Source organism: Lissotriton helveticus, chromosome 10, assembly GCF_964261635.1.
Source record: "Lissotriton helveticus chromosome 10, aLisHel1.1, whole genome shotgun sequence".
NCBI classification, from domain to species: domain Eukaryota; kingdom Metazoa; phylum Chordata; class Amphibia; order Caudata; family Salamandridae; genus Lissotriton; species Lissotriton helveticus.
Genome location: NC_136071.1, coordinates 257,276,207 through 257,293,222, shown reverse-complemented (window position 1 = coordinate 257,293,222; position 17,016 = coordinate 257,276,207). Strand labels below are relative to the sequence as shown.

The window sequence follows — 17,016 nt, the reverse complement described above, 5'->3', positions numbered from 1 at the left end:
CAAATGAAATCTTCTAGAACACACTGGGCCCTTTGGAATGAGTTTCAGCACAATCAGGTAGGGTATCAGTATATGAGACAAGTTTCTTGCTGTCATGGGCAGGATGCCTAATGTTCAGGCACCGCTAGCACGCTGGATGCAGAAGCTTCAATTCCTGGTAATGCACAGTAACCCTGAGTTCCAGATCCTCAAATATTCTTGGTTTTGACACTCCCATGGCCTAAAATGCAACACACATTTGAAAAGATGTTGGCAGCACAGAAACACAAAACACCTAAACAAGTCAGAAAGTGTAAGTATTCATGGTGCTGCTACAGCAAAGACCAAATACCCAAACTTGAAACACAACAACGAACAGTAGAAGGAGCAGAATATCAAATAGCAACACATTTTGTGAATATATCTGCCAGCAGAATTTTCTATACAAGGACCATCCTCCTGCTAGCCTTTCCTTCTGCCTATGACCTTCTCAAACACGAAATATCTAACCCTGATGGTCTCTGTCCTCCTAGCAGCTCCACTGTCCCATCCTCTCTAGCTGTCCCTCTTTATTTGTGGGCACAGCAGAATGTCCTAAGTAGGATAATGAAACGTCTCATTGTTGACACTCTGGAGAAGATGGACAGACTCCAGGCTCTCAGCGGCTCTCACTGCCTGCCCTAGAACACAGTGCACTAAGTTCTAAATCTGCCACCTCACAGGCGTATATCTGCACTCTGCTGTTCCCCATTATTGCTCCATTTCCCTCCCTTCCTACTTGTTAGTGGCTAGAGGCCTACGGCAGTGTATGTATGGACCACTGTTTCTTCTGTCTTGGGGAAGACCACTCCATCTGCAAATCTCCTTCCTCATTCCCTTTAGTGTTCTCCTCATTTCCTCTCTTCTTGGCCCTCTTTTCTGTTTTTCTTGCCCCTGTTGGCAGTGTTTTGAGCTCCCCTTATGTCACTTTAAGAATTATACACATTAGCAACATAATAATTTAGGACAGCGACAACCAATAACCACAGTCCCTGTGCATTGATATGCTAAGCTATTACTTTAAAGCATGTGTACTCGCAAACATTTGCCCAGGTGAAGTACTGGTTTTTTCAGAACCGGTACTGACCCGGTAACCCAGCGGTGCCAGGGACACACCCTATGACTTCGGGTCCTTCCTGTTTCAGACTACAGAAACACAGAGTCTTCTAGGTGAAGTCAAAGATCGAATTTATTGGCTGCAACCAAGTAACAGGTATCCTAGAAGTACAACACGGTGTATATTCTCAGGAGACTGCTCAATCTTACAAAGTCAGCCTTCTCTTTTTATACAGAATATTATGCTTCAGGCAAACATTCTTTAGTTTACAGTTGACCATTCACATATTTTCACTACAAAGGAAAAAACAGAGTCATAATGTCAATCCCACATTTCAGTTTGTTCAGCCCACAATCAATTACCCGGCAAGGCCCAATATTTTCATCAGATATCAACGAAACCCCAATAAAAACGGGCACCTCCTCCTCGTAAAGCAAGTCATAAAGTAGGAAACAGGGACAGGTGTGTGCGAGATTAGGCATGGTTTGTGTGCGATGAAAGGTTTATGGCACGTTGTGCCTTGATTCTATCTCGTTCGGCCACTTGGAGAGGAACTGACCGAACAGGTTTGGCCTGGGGCAGTGGAGTCAGCTTGCCCAGGTCACAGAGAAGTCAGGAAAGGTGTACGTGTCCTTCAGGACCGTGTTTGGCCTTTATCATTGACCTATGTGAGGGCAACTCACAAAATGGCTGCCGTACACAAAATGGAACCCGAGGGTTCAGAACAAAAACTACGATTTCAAGGTGAAATCGTCACTTGAATATGACGAAAATGCTTGTGCGTAGTGTACTAACCATTCTCGGTCTTCTGATATCAAATTTGTCATGCTACGATGATGTTCATAACACGGGTCCAGAATTTTCAGTACCACAGACCCTCCTTTTGCCCTTACATAGGCAATAAACCTATACTCACGCTAATATGAGTCCAGGTCTATATTCCTGAAGTCATTGAGATGTTGCTGTAGCATCATCCTATTACTTAGCTCGTCCCTCGATACAGGCTTCCTTATACATGATGTAGCACAGAGGCCACATATTGCAGGAGCACACTGTACGCACAGACAGAACAGGAAAAGGATGGCTAAGACCATTCCAATGACCATCAGAATTTTCCATCCCCAGCCGGATACCAGTTCCCAGAACCATCCCATTAACGACCAATCTCCTTTGTCTACATGAATCGATTCGGAAATCTTATGTAGTTTGGAGATGGCCTGGTACACTGTTGGAGCGTTATCTGGAATGAAAACACAGCAACTTGATTGGATCAACTTACATACCCCACCTCGGTCTGCAAGTATGACGTCTAACGCGACCCTGTTCTGAAGGGTCATAAGACGATCCGACTGGAGCTCAGCAGTCAAGTTACTAAGGGCACCAGCAGTTTCAACCACGGTGGATTCAACCACCCTTGTTAATTGCCTTATGTTCCTGCTGTTAACCATGGGTCCCCAGAACGGCAGAAAACCCCTCACGAAGTCTCCAAATTCTTGTTCTGCAGTGTCCTCTTCACTAAAGACACCTCTAACTATCCTTGTCTTATGGTAATCTGCCGCTGCTGTGTAGGTGGGAGGCAACAGGAACGAAACAAAGCATGGCCTGAAAAGTCAGGGGGCAACCATGTATAGGCTCTATCATGGCAGATGAAATAGGTACCCTTAGCTGCTAAGAACGGAGGGGAAGTCTGAGACGCAAAAACATATGTCTCAGTGCAGGTGCTTTTCCCTAACTGAGCTCTGGGATTCTTGCCAATACCTTGCAGACATAGGTGACCCTGATGGGGTACAATCCAAATCCGGGAAGATCTCTTAGCTTGCTGTTTCTCACTCAGAGTAACTCCATATCCGGTCACGTTCCATCCTATATATACAAGTGTCTCATCTCTCGGGATAGTCTCATAGGAAATATCTTCCTTAACCATGTCTACTATACCCTTAACTAGAGCACTATTTTTGGGATTATCTTCCACAGAACGTAGGGGGTAGGTCTCATGTGCATAAATGAACATTGTTCTGTATGCCCACACAGAACCATTATGGCTGAAAGGCAGAACCAGATAAGGGATACCTTTATCCGTTGTGTGAGGCATAAGACCACACACCCAACAGTTGGTCGTGTTCATTACTAGTTGGTGCTGGTGCAAAAGCTGAACGAAGGAGTTATTATTAAACTCTAACCTCCTAGCGGATTCATGTTCAGGAAAAGGGTGGAAAGAATGCGAGGAAATAGTAGGAGGAGGTATGGGCGATGTAGTGGGTGCAAATGTCACTCGAAAAGAGAATAAAACATATCCTATAAAAAACATCATAACACTGAACAACATGAAAATACATAGTATCAAAAAACGTTTCGTTGTAATCATGTTACACGTTCTCTCTTTAAAGTTCATTGTTTTGGCAGCTCTCCATCTCGAAAAACTCCATCCTCTCTAAAGAGGGATGCTTCTGTCAGTCCAGGGCAACTCCCTTAGACCAACCAGAACTGTCGACCTAACGTCTTCAGCTGCACCCCAAAGACTTTGGGAAACGCGACCCTACAGCGGAACCCGGATGGTGGTTCGAAAAACAAAAATAAAAAAGTTTCTCAGATGGGAGAGCTGCACTTTCAAAAATAGTAAAGAAAAAGGATTATTTATTTGTCCATAGTTCTCGGCCTCAGATTATATCTTTTCTTTCCAAGTATTGTCTGGTCTTGAAACAGGAGTTCAGGCTCTGTAGTGTCTAATCCAATTGACGGCAGCACAGCTTCTTGCAAGAGATTGTCACTTTCATGTTCGGAGATTGTTCCTTTTATGCGTGCATCACTGAAAGGCAGAAATCGGGGCACAGTTTCAGTCTCTGAGTCAGCGACACCTTCCTGGACCCACCGGTCGTACGGTAGAGGCAAAGGCACCCTCTTGCAGTGTACGCCGTGGATCCAATGCTTCTTCCCTTCCACTCGAACGGCTGATCTTGTTGAGAGAAGAACTAGATAAGGGCCGGTCCACCGGGGCTGGTCATTCTTTGTTCGTTGGAAGTTCCTGACCTGCACCCAGGATCCAGGATTGATCGGATGTCCTGGAGCTTCAGAGACCTGAGGCAGAGAATCGTGAACCTGTTGGTGTAAAACACGCAATTTAGCCGTCAATTCGTATAAATAATCAAGTAAAACAGGATGTTCGATTTCACTGAATTTGGTCGGCCTTGGCACTCCCCATATGTTGGCCGGACGGCCGAACACGATTTCGTAGGGACTAAGTCCCACTCGCGAGTGCACGGTCATTCTAGTTGATAGGAGTGCCAAAGGCAGAGCGTCAGGCCATTTAAGGCCAGAACTCGCTTGGATTTTGGCCAATTTTAGTTTTAACGTGCCATTGTAACACTCTACTAGTCCAGCTGATTGGGGGTGATTTGCAGCATGGAATTTCTGCTGGATGCCTAGCCCTTCGCATACTTTCTTCATCACTCGACCCACAAATTCACTCCCATTGTCACTCCAGACCATTCTCGGCATTCCGAATCTAGGGAAGAACTCTTTGACAAGGGCTTTAGCTGTGGACATGGCAGTGTTGTCTTTTAGGGGATACGCTTCTACCCATCTTGAAAAGGCACAAACAACGAGTACGTATTTCAAATTGTTGCACCTTTCCATGTGGATGAAATCTAGCTGCAAAACCTCGAACGGATACATTGGAGGCGCAAAATGACCAGCTGGAGTCGGGGTTCCCCTACCAGGATTGTATTTCAGACACACCATGCAATTCTTGACCACATTCTTGCACACTTAGGAATTCCAGCGTTTTGCCATACTGGAGCCAACAACTTACAAATTCCTTTCACACTGATGTGAGCCATTCCATGAGCCATCGTAACAACTGCAGGCACATACGCATCGGGTAACAACCATCTCTGATGCTCTGACAATTCAACCCAACAACCATTCACATCCAATCTACCCGTACTTTCTCTCCACACACTCAACTCTTTTTCTGTAGCTTGAGCTTGAATGGACTTTACGCTTTCTATCGTGTCTTCACACATTCCAACGTCACCAATCCATCTTGCAGGGCCCGCAACATACATTCGACTCATCACATCCTTTGCTGTTTCTTTTGCGACTTCATCAGCAAATGCATTTCCACGACCAACATCATCAGTAACCTTTTTGTGCGCACTGCATTTCACAATCGCAACTTGCAACGGCAAAGTAAGTGACTCGAGAAGCTCATTCACCAACTGACCATGCTGTATCTTAGCTCCATGCGAAGTCAGAAACCCACGTTCTTTCCACAATCGTCCAAAACTGTGAGCCACACCAAATGCATACTGGCTGTCGGTATATATGGTCACTTTCATTCCTTTCGACAACACACACGCTCTCGTAAGTGCAATCAACTCTGCTGCTTGGGCTGAATTATGTGGGATACGTGCAGCTTCAACAATCGTATGCAAAGTCGTGACAGCATATGCTGCAGTCGTATCTCCATTCGGAAGCTTGAAGCATGAACCATCCACCCATAAGGTACCATCACACTTTGAAAGAGGAGTGTCCTGAAGGTCTATTCTCCCTTTCGTTTCTTCTTCTGTTCTGAGAAAACAATCATGCTGTTCAGAAGTATCTAACTCAGTTTCAATCGGCAACAACGTAGCTGGGTTAAGCGTGTTGCATCTTTTTATGTGCACATGATTTGCTAGCAATGTCAACTCGTAACCTGACAACCGAGCACTAGTTAAGTGCTGTGTCTTGGTTCTGTTTAACAACGTGTCCACTGCATGTGGAACCATCACAATCAATGTATTATTCATGACTAACCCAGCAGACTGTCGAATAGAAACAGCTGCTGCTGCTGTCGCTCTCAAGCAACTTGGCAACGCTTTAGCTACCGGGTCCAAGGGTGACGAAAAATACGCACATGGTCGCTGCCTGTTCCCAAACAACTGTGTTAACACTGATAATGCACAACCTTCTTTCTCATGGACATACAATGTAAAGGGCTTACTGTAGTCGGGGTACCCAACACAGGAGCCGAACATAGTGCATTGCGCAATTCGGGAAAACTTTTCTGACATTCTTCAGACCATGGAAGGGGATTCGGTGTATCTTTACAAGTTAATGCCACCAAAGGTTTGGCCAACAACGAAAAATTTGGTATCCATTGTCTACAATATGATGTAATACCCAAGAAAGCACGCACTTCTCTCTGTGTCTTTGGCACACTTAGTTTCGCTATTGCCTGAATTCTCTCTGGGGTCAGTTTCCTTCCCTCCTTCGATAAGAGATGACCTAAGTAGGTCACTTCTTGTCGACAATATTGCAATTTCGAAAGGGACACTTTGTAATGCAAATCAGACAAATGATGCAACAATGACAATGTTGCTTCTTTACATATTTCCTCAGTATCTGCAGCGACGAGCAAATCATCAACGTACTGAATAAGGGTAGCGCCATCAGGTAAAACAATTGTGTCAAGCTGTGCTTTAAGGCTTGACTATATATCGATGGACTTTCACAGTAGCCCTGGGGAGCGCGTTTGAAGCGGAAGCTTCGACCTCCTAAACTGAAGCCGAAAATATCCCTACTTTCCTCAGCAATAGGGATGCTGAAGAAAGCATTCTTCAAGTCAATCATAGAGAACCAAGTAGCGGAAGCTGGAATCATAGTCAATAGGGCAGTGCTATCAGGGACAACTGGATATTGTGGCACAACCATTTTATTGACCTCTCTAAGATCAATCACGAATCTGTAAACAGGTGGCTGAGAAGGATCGGTACGCTTCAAAACAGGCAGAACAGGACTATTGCAAACGTTGCCTCTTGTCTCTTCAATTACATCTTTTTCAATCAAATCATAAATGATCGCTAGCAACGCTTTCTCACCTTCACTAGATATTTTATATTGGGGAATTCGTGGCATTTTAACATTGGCTTTCAATGTCACAACATATGGCGGTATTTCCAAAAGACCCACATCATTAGGACCAGTAGCCCAAAGAATATGAGGAAGAAATGACAATTCTGTTGGAATTTTATCCTTCGACAAATACATTGGAGAAATCACTTTCTTACCCAGTGTAAGTTGTACTCCCGAAGGAGAACAGTACAAAGTCGCATACAATCTTTTTAAAAGATCCAATCCTAACAAGTTTTCACCACAACCTGTCGTCAGAATAAGGGGTGCTTCGAATTCACAAGGTCCAACAGAAAGGGACATAGGACTAGAAATCGGGTTCCTAACCGGGGCGCCAGAAAAACCTACTGAAACATTCATTTCGCCAGACAAAGGTGCGCCAGGGAGTTTAGAGTGCATAATAGAACTCTTTGTAGCACCAGTATCCAACAGAAAAGGCTCTGACACACCTGATGTAATCACCTCAACGTAGGGTCCACTCTGATCTACTGGAACTGAAACAACTCCCTCTCTTTGTCTATGGCTCTCCTAGCAATCATTATCTTCCATATTCTCGTCCTCTGCATAGTAGTCATCAGCATAGTACTGAGCTGTTCTATTAGACGCGTTATTCTGTTGATCAAACCTATTCATTGAATTCTGAGGTGGAAATGAGCGCGCATTTTGGGGGAAATTTCCACGTCCTCTACCTCTAGGCGCTTGTGGAGTACCTCGACCTCTTGGGCTAGAAACACCATTCATACGCTGTAATAAAGCAGGGCAGCTACTTTTAAAATGGCCCTCTTCTTTACAATATGCACACTGATTAGGGCCTACAGGAAAACGTTGTTGAGGATATTCGGTCCTTTGCATGTTTTACTGAAACTGCTGAGGCTGCTGATAGTTACTTTGGCCACCACGAGGCGGGTACGCCTGTTGTAAAAGAACCTTTGTTTTTAACTCTTTCGTTTTCTTGTCTGCTCTATCTTTCTCATCTTTATCTCGATTTTCGTAATACTGTGAAGTAGCCAATATCTGTGCTGAAGAGGAAATGGCCCAAGAACTCTCTGAATCTTTCAACTTTTTACATAACTCGGGAAGCAAATTATGTACGAACTTGTCAACGAACAACCGTTGACCACCTTCTGTACTCATATCTTGACCACTGTGGTCGACAATTGTTTCTTCAAACCTGGTGAAGAAATCAGACACGGTCTCATCTTTCTTCTGCTTACACGCAGACAACTTGTCCCAATTCACCCTCATAGCAGGCATCAAAGTCTTCATGTAAGTAATTATCCTACCAGGGAGCTCTGCCACTAAAGGTTCGGGTTTAGCACCACCAACTTGTTGGTCATCTGCAGCACTAATATTAGCCCAGGTGTCACCTAACTTTTGATCATGATCCGCATGACGAATCTTTCCCCATAAAGGCTGTGGAACAACATTTCCAAATAACATGTCTATATCCACTAGATTCATAATGCAAGAGCCTGCAGTCTGTGTCAATTCCTTGTAATACCCTGCAGGATTTTTACGGGGATCAGGCAATGTCTGTTTAAGGGCCAAAACTTCAGCGCGCTTCCATGGAACATGTACCCACACACGCTGAAAGTGTGCTGGAACGGCTGGGGGAACATTATTATTACCAGCCACCACTGCTTCCTTCCATACTGGGGGAACCTCCCTCATGGGGTATTGTCTCAGTTTCCTTTTAATAGAGGAATCAGACCCAAACAAAGACCGAGAAACACCTTCGCTCCTAAACAACAACAATGTCGCAACTGCTTTCTTAACATCGGCACCCACAATTGCGCCTTTCCCAAACTCGAACCGTATATGACATAACTCAGGTGGATTGGGCTCCAAATCATTCTCCTCTAAATCCTCACTCAGGAAGGTACACATTTTCTCAAAAACGTATCTCTGTTTTGGTGCTTCCCACTGCTGGAAGACATCCATAACAGACTCTAGCTCATATCTTACCGGGTCGGTAACCCATTTATGTGCCAAATAATTCAATGTTTCCTTCTCCCTAGAATCAGGCAGTTGGCTATGTAACTGTTTACGCTCTGAGGCAGGAGATACACCTGTTGCTCCAAAGAGAGGGTATAGAAGGCTAGCAACAGTGCTAGTCATTCTCTGGCGAACAGAGGGAGAATTTGATGAAAGGACAGGCGGAAAAGCAGAGTGAGGCAAGGCAGATGCAGAGGCAGTGTCAGGAGGAATACCCGGATTGGTAGTCGATATAGTGGTCAAAGTTGTAGGGAGCAAAGGCAGAGCAGATGTCAAAGTCGGTGGCCCTTGAGGAGGCTGCACCGGGAGAGTAGGAGCCAACTGAAGAGCAGCTGGTTGTTGTGGAAGAGCAGGAGGCAATACAACCAAAGGTTGTGCGGCTAAAGGCTGCGGAGGTGCCGTAGCACTCTGCGCATAAGGGGGTGGCGAACTCAATAAATGCGACATTAGGGGGTCTTTTTCAATGTCTTTTGCTGCATCTTGCTGAAGAGGCGGCAACACAGGGTAACATTTATCGATAACCATTTTACGTTGCCTGTGCAACTGCTCACTCATCTGTTCCTCTTCGTTATCTTTAAACTGCATGGCAGCTTGCATTATCGAGATACCCCTTTCTCTTTTATTCTTTTTAGCTAATTTAATTTCTTTCTGTTTGGCTTCCTTCCGCCATAGGCGGAAAGAGTCAAACATCGCCGGCCGGGCTTTCTTCTTAAAAAGTCTAACTTCTAGATTATCTAGGATTTCCGTGTCAAAACTACCATATTGGGGCCATTTTAAAACACCATCCTTTCTGGTGTATTTAATCCATACTTCATTGTATGTGATGGGGCCTACTCCATGCTTCACATATAATTCATAAGTTGGAGTTCCAATCGGAGGAACCGGACACGAGTCCTCCAATCGGGAATCCCTATTACAACCAAGACAAAACAAATTTCCAAGTCTGCTAAGACCAGGCATCTTTGCTCGCTAGTCTAGCTTCAAACTTCAAGGGATTATCGATTACGATAGTCTCGTGAATACACGAGTCCCTCGGCTTTGGTACTTGCAAGTTCCAAATCAAAGATCCCAAGGGATACTCAAAACTAAGAACCAACTAAGGACTGGGAGACGCTCCACTTATACTTAACTGAGGTATCGATGACTGCACCAGAAGACTCGTCTATCGTTTCGCTCTACCAATCATCAAGGGTCCAAAACAGGGCAATAGTCAGGGCAGCAGTCCTTCGTAGCCGTCGGGAAGCGGGGAACCTCGCAGCAAAGACTTTCGGACCACGTCGACATGCAGGGGTCGATGAAGTGGCGGCCTTCCTCCAGAATTTTGTCACGAACCTCTGGCTTGGACCGGTACCGCTGATATCGCCCCACGTTGAGCACCAACTGAAGTACTGGGTTTTTCAGAACCGGTACTGACCTGGTAACCCAGCGGTGCCAGGGACACACCCTATGACTTTGGGTCCTTCCTGTTTCAGACTACGGAAACACAGAGTCTTCTAGGTGAAGTCAAAGATCGAATTTATTGGCTGCAACCAAGTAACAGGTATCCTAGAAGTACAACACGGTGTATATTCTCAGGAGACTGCTCAATCTTACAAAGTCAGCCTTCTCTTTTTATACAGAATATTATGCTTCAGGCAAACATTCTTTAGTTTACAGTTGACCATTCACATATTTTCACTACAAAGGAAAAAACAGAGTCATGATGACAATCCCACATTTCAGTTTGTTCAGCCCACAATCAATTACCCGGCAAGGCCCAATATTTTCATCAGATATCAACGAAACCCCAATAAAAACGGGCACCTCCTCCTCGTAAAGCAAGTCATAAAGTAGGAAACAGGGACAGGTGTGTGCGAGATTAGGCATGGTTTGTGTGCGATGAAAGGTTTATGGCACGTTGTGCCTTGATTCTATCTCGTTCGGCCACTGGGAGAGGAACTGACTGAACAGGTTTGGCCTGGGGCAGTGGAGTCAGCTTGCCCAGGTCACAGAGAAGTCAAGAAAGGTGTACGTGTCCTTCAGGACCGTGTTTGGCCTTTATCATTGACCTATGTGAGGGCAACTCACAAAATGGCTGCCGTACACAAAATGGAACCCGAGGGTTCAGAACGAAAACTACGATTTCAAGGTGAAATCGTCACTTGAATATGACGAAAATGCTTGTGCGTAGTGTACTAACCATTCTCGGTCTTCTGATATCAAATTCGTCATGCTACGATGATGTTCATAACACAGGTCCAGAATTTTCAGTACCACACAGGGGCCACTTTCGCTCTCTAATTTGCTAATTGGTCTTTGGGCCTTTCTCTCGGTCTCTTGCCCGCCTATTGTGGAGTGTAAGCATTAGCAAGATGGAAATCTAAAGTTTATTCGTCAGATAAAATGAGAAGAAATATGTAATTTTCACCAAACAGTCCTTCATCTCCCCTTCCTCCCTCTTGGTATCTTCCACAATTGTCAGTCACATAGTACAACTGCCCCTGTATCCTACACCACTCAGTAGTTCCTCCTCTGCCCCGCATCCTTCACTCACATAGCACATCCTTGTCCCTTATCCATCTCCCTTCACAATTCCCACCCTATTCCCACCCTATTCTCTTTACAAGGCCTTACCCTTACACAACCAGTGTTTAATCTGTCCCTGTGGTTGCCTGTGGTGGGCACCATCACTACGTTTCTGGGACGGGGACTTATATTTCATCACCAGACTTTGACTTAGATTCAGAGATACCAAGTAAGAAAATAGACAGTTAGCAAAAGATAGGAAAATAGTCACAAGAGGAAAAAGCACGGCTAAACGAGAACCTGCAAGAGTGAATTAAATAGACAGGAACTGTCAGGTAGAGGAAGGAGGTATAAGGCGCAATCATATAATCATAACAAAAGAATGGGAGGGAACTCATAGTGTACCAACTGCAAAGCCTCGATAAGTCAATAAATTCTGCTACAGTTCCAGTCAAAAGCAGCACATACCTTCAAAAATCCAGTGATAAGAATGAATGAATTATATATTGATAGTGCACAAGAGCTACCTACACAGGGCATTCCATTGCTGCACACACCGACCCACAACTCAGGAATAAAAGGGTTTGGCTAGATTGCAAGCCAGGTTTTAAACTTGGAAGGTATTTTCAGATATCAGCAACTGAATATCCTGTGGGAGTGTGTTACAATGCTTTATCCCTAGATAAGCAAAGGAATGACCACTGGTTAGAACTCAGAGGGTACACTGAACCTTAAGGAGCTTCGTCCTCAAAGATGTGGGGGTATTGGACAAATGGTACCATTGAAAGAGATTTTGAAGATAGGTGGGGTCGTGTAATATAGTTCTGAAGGTTAGAGAAATGGTTTTAAACTGAATCCTTTCATGAACAGGAAGCCAGTGCAGATCTTTGAGATAGGATTAAACCATTTAGTGCTGTGTATAGTGGTAAAATAGTACTGTTCCAGCTCTTGAACTATTTAAGACACCCGGCCAGAAAAAACTACGGCTGAGGCGTGTCCCAAATTAGCTCATTTAGTGCTCGCTTTATGTGACATAGCCGCTGGCCTCTCTTTCTATGCCTCCTGCTTGCTTACCATCTCAGAGGCAGGTACTCATCACAACTTAAACAACAATTCTTTCTGTAGAGAGAAACTGCAGGCCCACGTTAAAGCAGCCTATTTTGCTTCTTTGAGGCTATTGGCAACTGTATTTTAGGGGATGAATGCTACTGGGAGGGAAGTTACCAAATACCTTCTCAGCTAACTGGGTAGCCTTTCCACTGATCCTTTCCCAACTGGTTTACCATCAGCAGTCAATGGCACATCTCTCATGATTTAAAAAAAAATATATTTTTTTTTATTAATGAAGAAAAACAGCGTATTAGCAGTGCACAATAAAATAATACAGTGCATGGGGTACATACAATCTTCTCATGCTTACAGACCAACAATTTCGAACTCTTTTAGCATTTACAATTATATTTATGACCACACAACGTAGAGGTCCCACCACTGGTGTAGATACGTCCCTTCCTGGCCACAGCATCTAGGGCATAGAGGGGAGCTCAATGTACCCATTTTACCAACCTCACACTGGTAGAATATATTCAGTGCAGAAGTTTAAGCTATATTAGTTTGAACCTGGACTGTATAGCCAGCTCACGAGGGGATGCTAGTGGCTCCTGCCATTCATCATCGTCTAAGTCACCCACATCCTCCGCCCAACTGGCTCGGGTTTTCTCCAATGCATCTGGGGTATTATTTAATATCTTCCTGTAAGTCAAGGAACTTGCTTTGTCTTTGAGATAGTCATCAAGGAGTCTATCCTCCAATGGTGTTTCCTATGACTTTTCCTGTTCTGAGTATGTCCTCTAGCTCTCCTACAGAAGCCAGTCCTGTTCTTTTATTTACTGGCGCCCCATACACCTCTCTTTGTACTGTTTTATTTCTCGATATCAATTGCCATCTTGCCACAGATGCCATATTTTACTGCTCTCTTTTTCCCTTAGAGACAGCAACACATTTCCACCAGCATATCTGACGCTTTGCCTTTGACACTGGTGTTTTTTATTTGGTACTTTTAGCCTAGGCCCTCTCTCCCAGTCTAGAGGGAATGTTTCTCAGAAGGCCTCCTCCCATCCTTAGACCAGGACAAATTCAGAATTACTGGGACCTGTTTTATAAACCAAAAGAGCAGCCCCTCCTGTGTGTGATTACCCTTTGCCCTTCATAAGCGGCTTCCCTTTCAGAACTGCCCATAATTTATGTCTAGGAATCATGTCAAAAGCAGAATAAAGGTGGAAAAAAGCCACATTCAACTGTCTCTGTTGCAAAGTGACTATCTTCCAGTTTATATGTAAAAATCAGAAGGTCTGTTCAATTGTGGGCACCTTGTTCTTAAACCAGTTTTGTAGGTGGGTGAGCACATTGCTGTCAGTCATCCATCCCTGGAGTTTGTCAAAGACAGGACCAGGAACCTCTCCCCACTTTATAGAGCCAATTGGCAGAATAGTGTCTTTCAGTGTAAAAACGAGTCCCTCTTTATCATGTGTTTTGGTTGGACGGCACATTATTTGTGCCCTCTGTGGGCTGTGAGATGGAATTTAAAGCACAATAATAGTTCATCCAGTGGTGTATCTGTATATAGCTCTCCGTACCTGTTGAACAACATGAGGTATAATGTGCCGGACCACCTTGTGAATCTTCCTTTTTAGAGCTTCATCGAGATTGAGATTGAACCAATTATTTTACTCTCAACAACTTTTTCTACAGGCCATTTGGTTCTCATCATTGGCCCTAGCAACTTTTATTTTTTCCTGGTCCCCCTTTTTGATTGCCTCAACTAAGATATGTTTAGCCTTTCTACAATCTTTGAAGAACCAAGGATTGGTTTCCCTTCTTGTTGTGTTAGGTTTAATAACTATACCAAATAAGTGTTGACACACTTTTTTGCCGACACTCGCAGCGGACCGGATAACCAAGAGAACGTACTCACCGACTAAAAATACATCCACTTCTTAAATATAACGAATTCAAGCACAGCGATCAACAGCAGTAGTCTGACGTGACGACCGCTGATAGAACCTGTCAAAGACCATAAGATTGAGTTTGTTTGAAAAGACCGAAATCTTGCCCTGAGGAAGTCTGCTGTGACACCAACAGCTTGAGACCAAACACATGTTGGCAAAAGGGCTTGTATCACTAAATCAAGTAATAGAAAGACTTTCGAAACCACAACCTCAATTCATTTCTGTGTGCCTGGAGAATAGTAATGACAATTCCATAATCTTAAAAATTGGGGAAGAATGGATGGCTCTTCCTCCTCCGGAGCACCAGAGAACTTATAAACATTTGTTCTAAGAAATTTCCTTGCTTGCGATATACTACTTATACATTTGGTTGAGTGCACCAACCTCCCAGCCATTGCTCTGCTTTTTGCTACTCTACCAAATAAGTGTTCCTTTAATGAGATGAAGAGCTTAGTGTGTTCAGAGATGATGGAGGACCATAATGTAGCCATGGATACATCCTCTATCAGTGACTGAGTGTCTGCAACATCCTTATAGATACTTGCTAGTATTTCTGGATGCTGCATTTTGTATGCCCAATTAAATGATCTCCTATTATTAGTGACAGCCATGGATCTGTTGTGTAATATATCAGGCCCCTTGATTGAGTAATCGAGGTACTTGCCACTTCTTATAAATAAACCACAATATCAATATAATAAAACATAAATATAATAAAACACGTCAGAGCACTGGCACTGAGGCCTGGTTGGGAGGGCTAGGCGCACTTTCAGAGTCGAAAATCCAGCAGCATCAGTCCAAAACTTAGGGGTGATCATGCAAAAAGTGTCATTTCCTTTAACTCGAACATTAATGTTTGCTGGAATATAAGTCTCAGGCTGCTGAATGTTGTGGCAGTGGAGCTGTAATTCTAAGCGGAAGTTTCTCATTAACTGCCCCAACTGTGGTGGTTGAGGTCTGTTGTCACTTCTGTCCTGGTGTCGGTCCTACTGTGGGTCTGCAAACTTGTCCAGGTATAACCCTTTCTTCACCTGTCTCTCAGGGTATGAGGGTGAGCAGTCAATGCTTCTCGGGGAGGTAGTTTGGAGGACGAATGCTCAGAACTAAATAGTCAATCAACCAACAAAAGAATGTATTGTCCTGCCCACTGCTTATTTGTTTTTAGAAAATAAAGTACTTTAAGCGCACAGCAAAAAGAAATTCTACCCCTTTCCATAGGTATCACAATTACAACATTGTACTCTTAAGGTAGGATTTTTGGTAAGGTGCAACCCCCCATACCCTCTGTGCCATTGTAGAAGATCTCTTATGACTACTGTCCCTCAGGATAATGTGAGCATAGGCGTTAATTAGGCACAGTTGCAGATCACTTACCCTACCGATTAGATGCAGAACACAATACAGTTCTCACCCCAGGTGTTCACTCCGCCAATAAGTCTTAAGTCCTTCTACCAGATTCCTCTATGTGCTTTAAGACCCTTGATCCGTTTGCAGGCTGAGCCTTGTTTTACCTCATCAATGAGTGGTGCTGATTCAATAATGTGGTGGGTGCACCTTGCATCCCCTTTATTCGCATTCACAACTTTTGACAGTGGAAGCCTAAACATCAACATGTCTTTGGAACAAGAATTGCTGGACGGAGTTAGCACAGCAAGTCCTGTGCAATCGAATGATGTCTTCGGTTTTAGGACATTACCACACCTTCTTTTTAACATCGCAGATTTTACAACGCATGCCACTAACACGCATTGACATTCACTCACATTTGAAACACCTTCACCACGCAATCCACTACCACGCATACTTTTACCACGTTTACTGTTACTGAAAAATCCTGTCACAGTCTTGCACTGCCAACTACTGTTAAAAAGTATACATTCATTCTCAATTCTCAATATCTATATTTTAACAAATTACATTTGTCATTTACAGGTGTGGTACTATTTTCGAATGTTATATTTTAGGGAGGACACTCGAAGCCCTCTTTTTTAATTACCCTTAAAAATATATAAACCATGACATATCGAGAAACGCTGCCATCTACGGTTCAAATGCGCGGTAAAGTCTTGCTTTGTAAAGACTTGCGTGCCAACAGTCTTTACGATTAAAAAATATGCGGTATATGTTATATGAAGTAAAAACTTCGTAATAAAAGCTGTTTCCCTATGTCTTCTTGAGATGCTACAGAGTACAGATTGGTACTCAGACATGAGAGTTGCGGCCTCTGGACTAATTAGTCAGCAGTGATCTGTAGATTGAAGAAAAGCGATCACGTTACTCCAACTAGAATTAACTTATGTCTCGTCAAGCAGGAGTTTCCCTTTATAATTCTACTAGCAGCCCGTCCCGACGTTGTCCGGGTATGAAATAGAATGTGTGTAATGTGTGTATTTGACAAGGGCAATTTATTTTAAAATCTTGTGGTAGACAACATTTTTTGTTTCATTAGAATAGGGACGGAGAAGGCCCAGCTGCAGCCCTGGTTGATGTTAGCAGGCGCGTGTAATTGGTGTAGTGATCCGCCGCCTGAGCCCGGCTACAGCC

The 17,016-nt window shown here is 43.9% G+C and overlaps 1 protein-coding gene across 2 annotated transcripts in view; it reads left to right on the top strand.

Annotated features, from left to right (window-relative positions):
- DLEC1 (DLEC1 cilia and flagella associated protein) overlaps positions 1-17,016 on the top strand; it is a 691,969-nt gene that overhangs the window by 297,740 nt on the left and 377,213 nt on the right. The window lies entirely within an intron of this gene.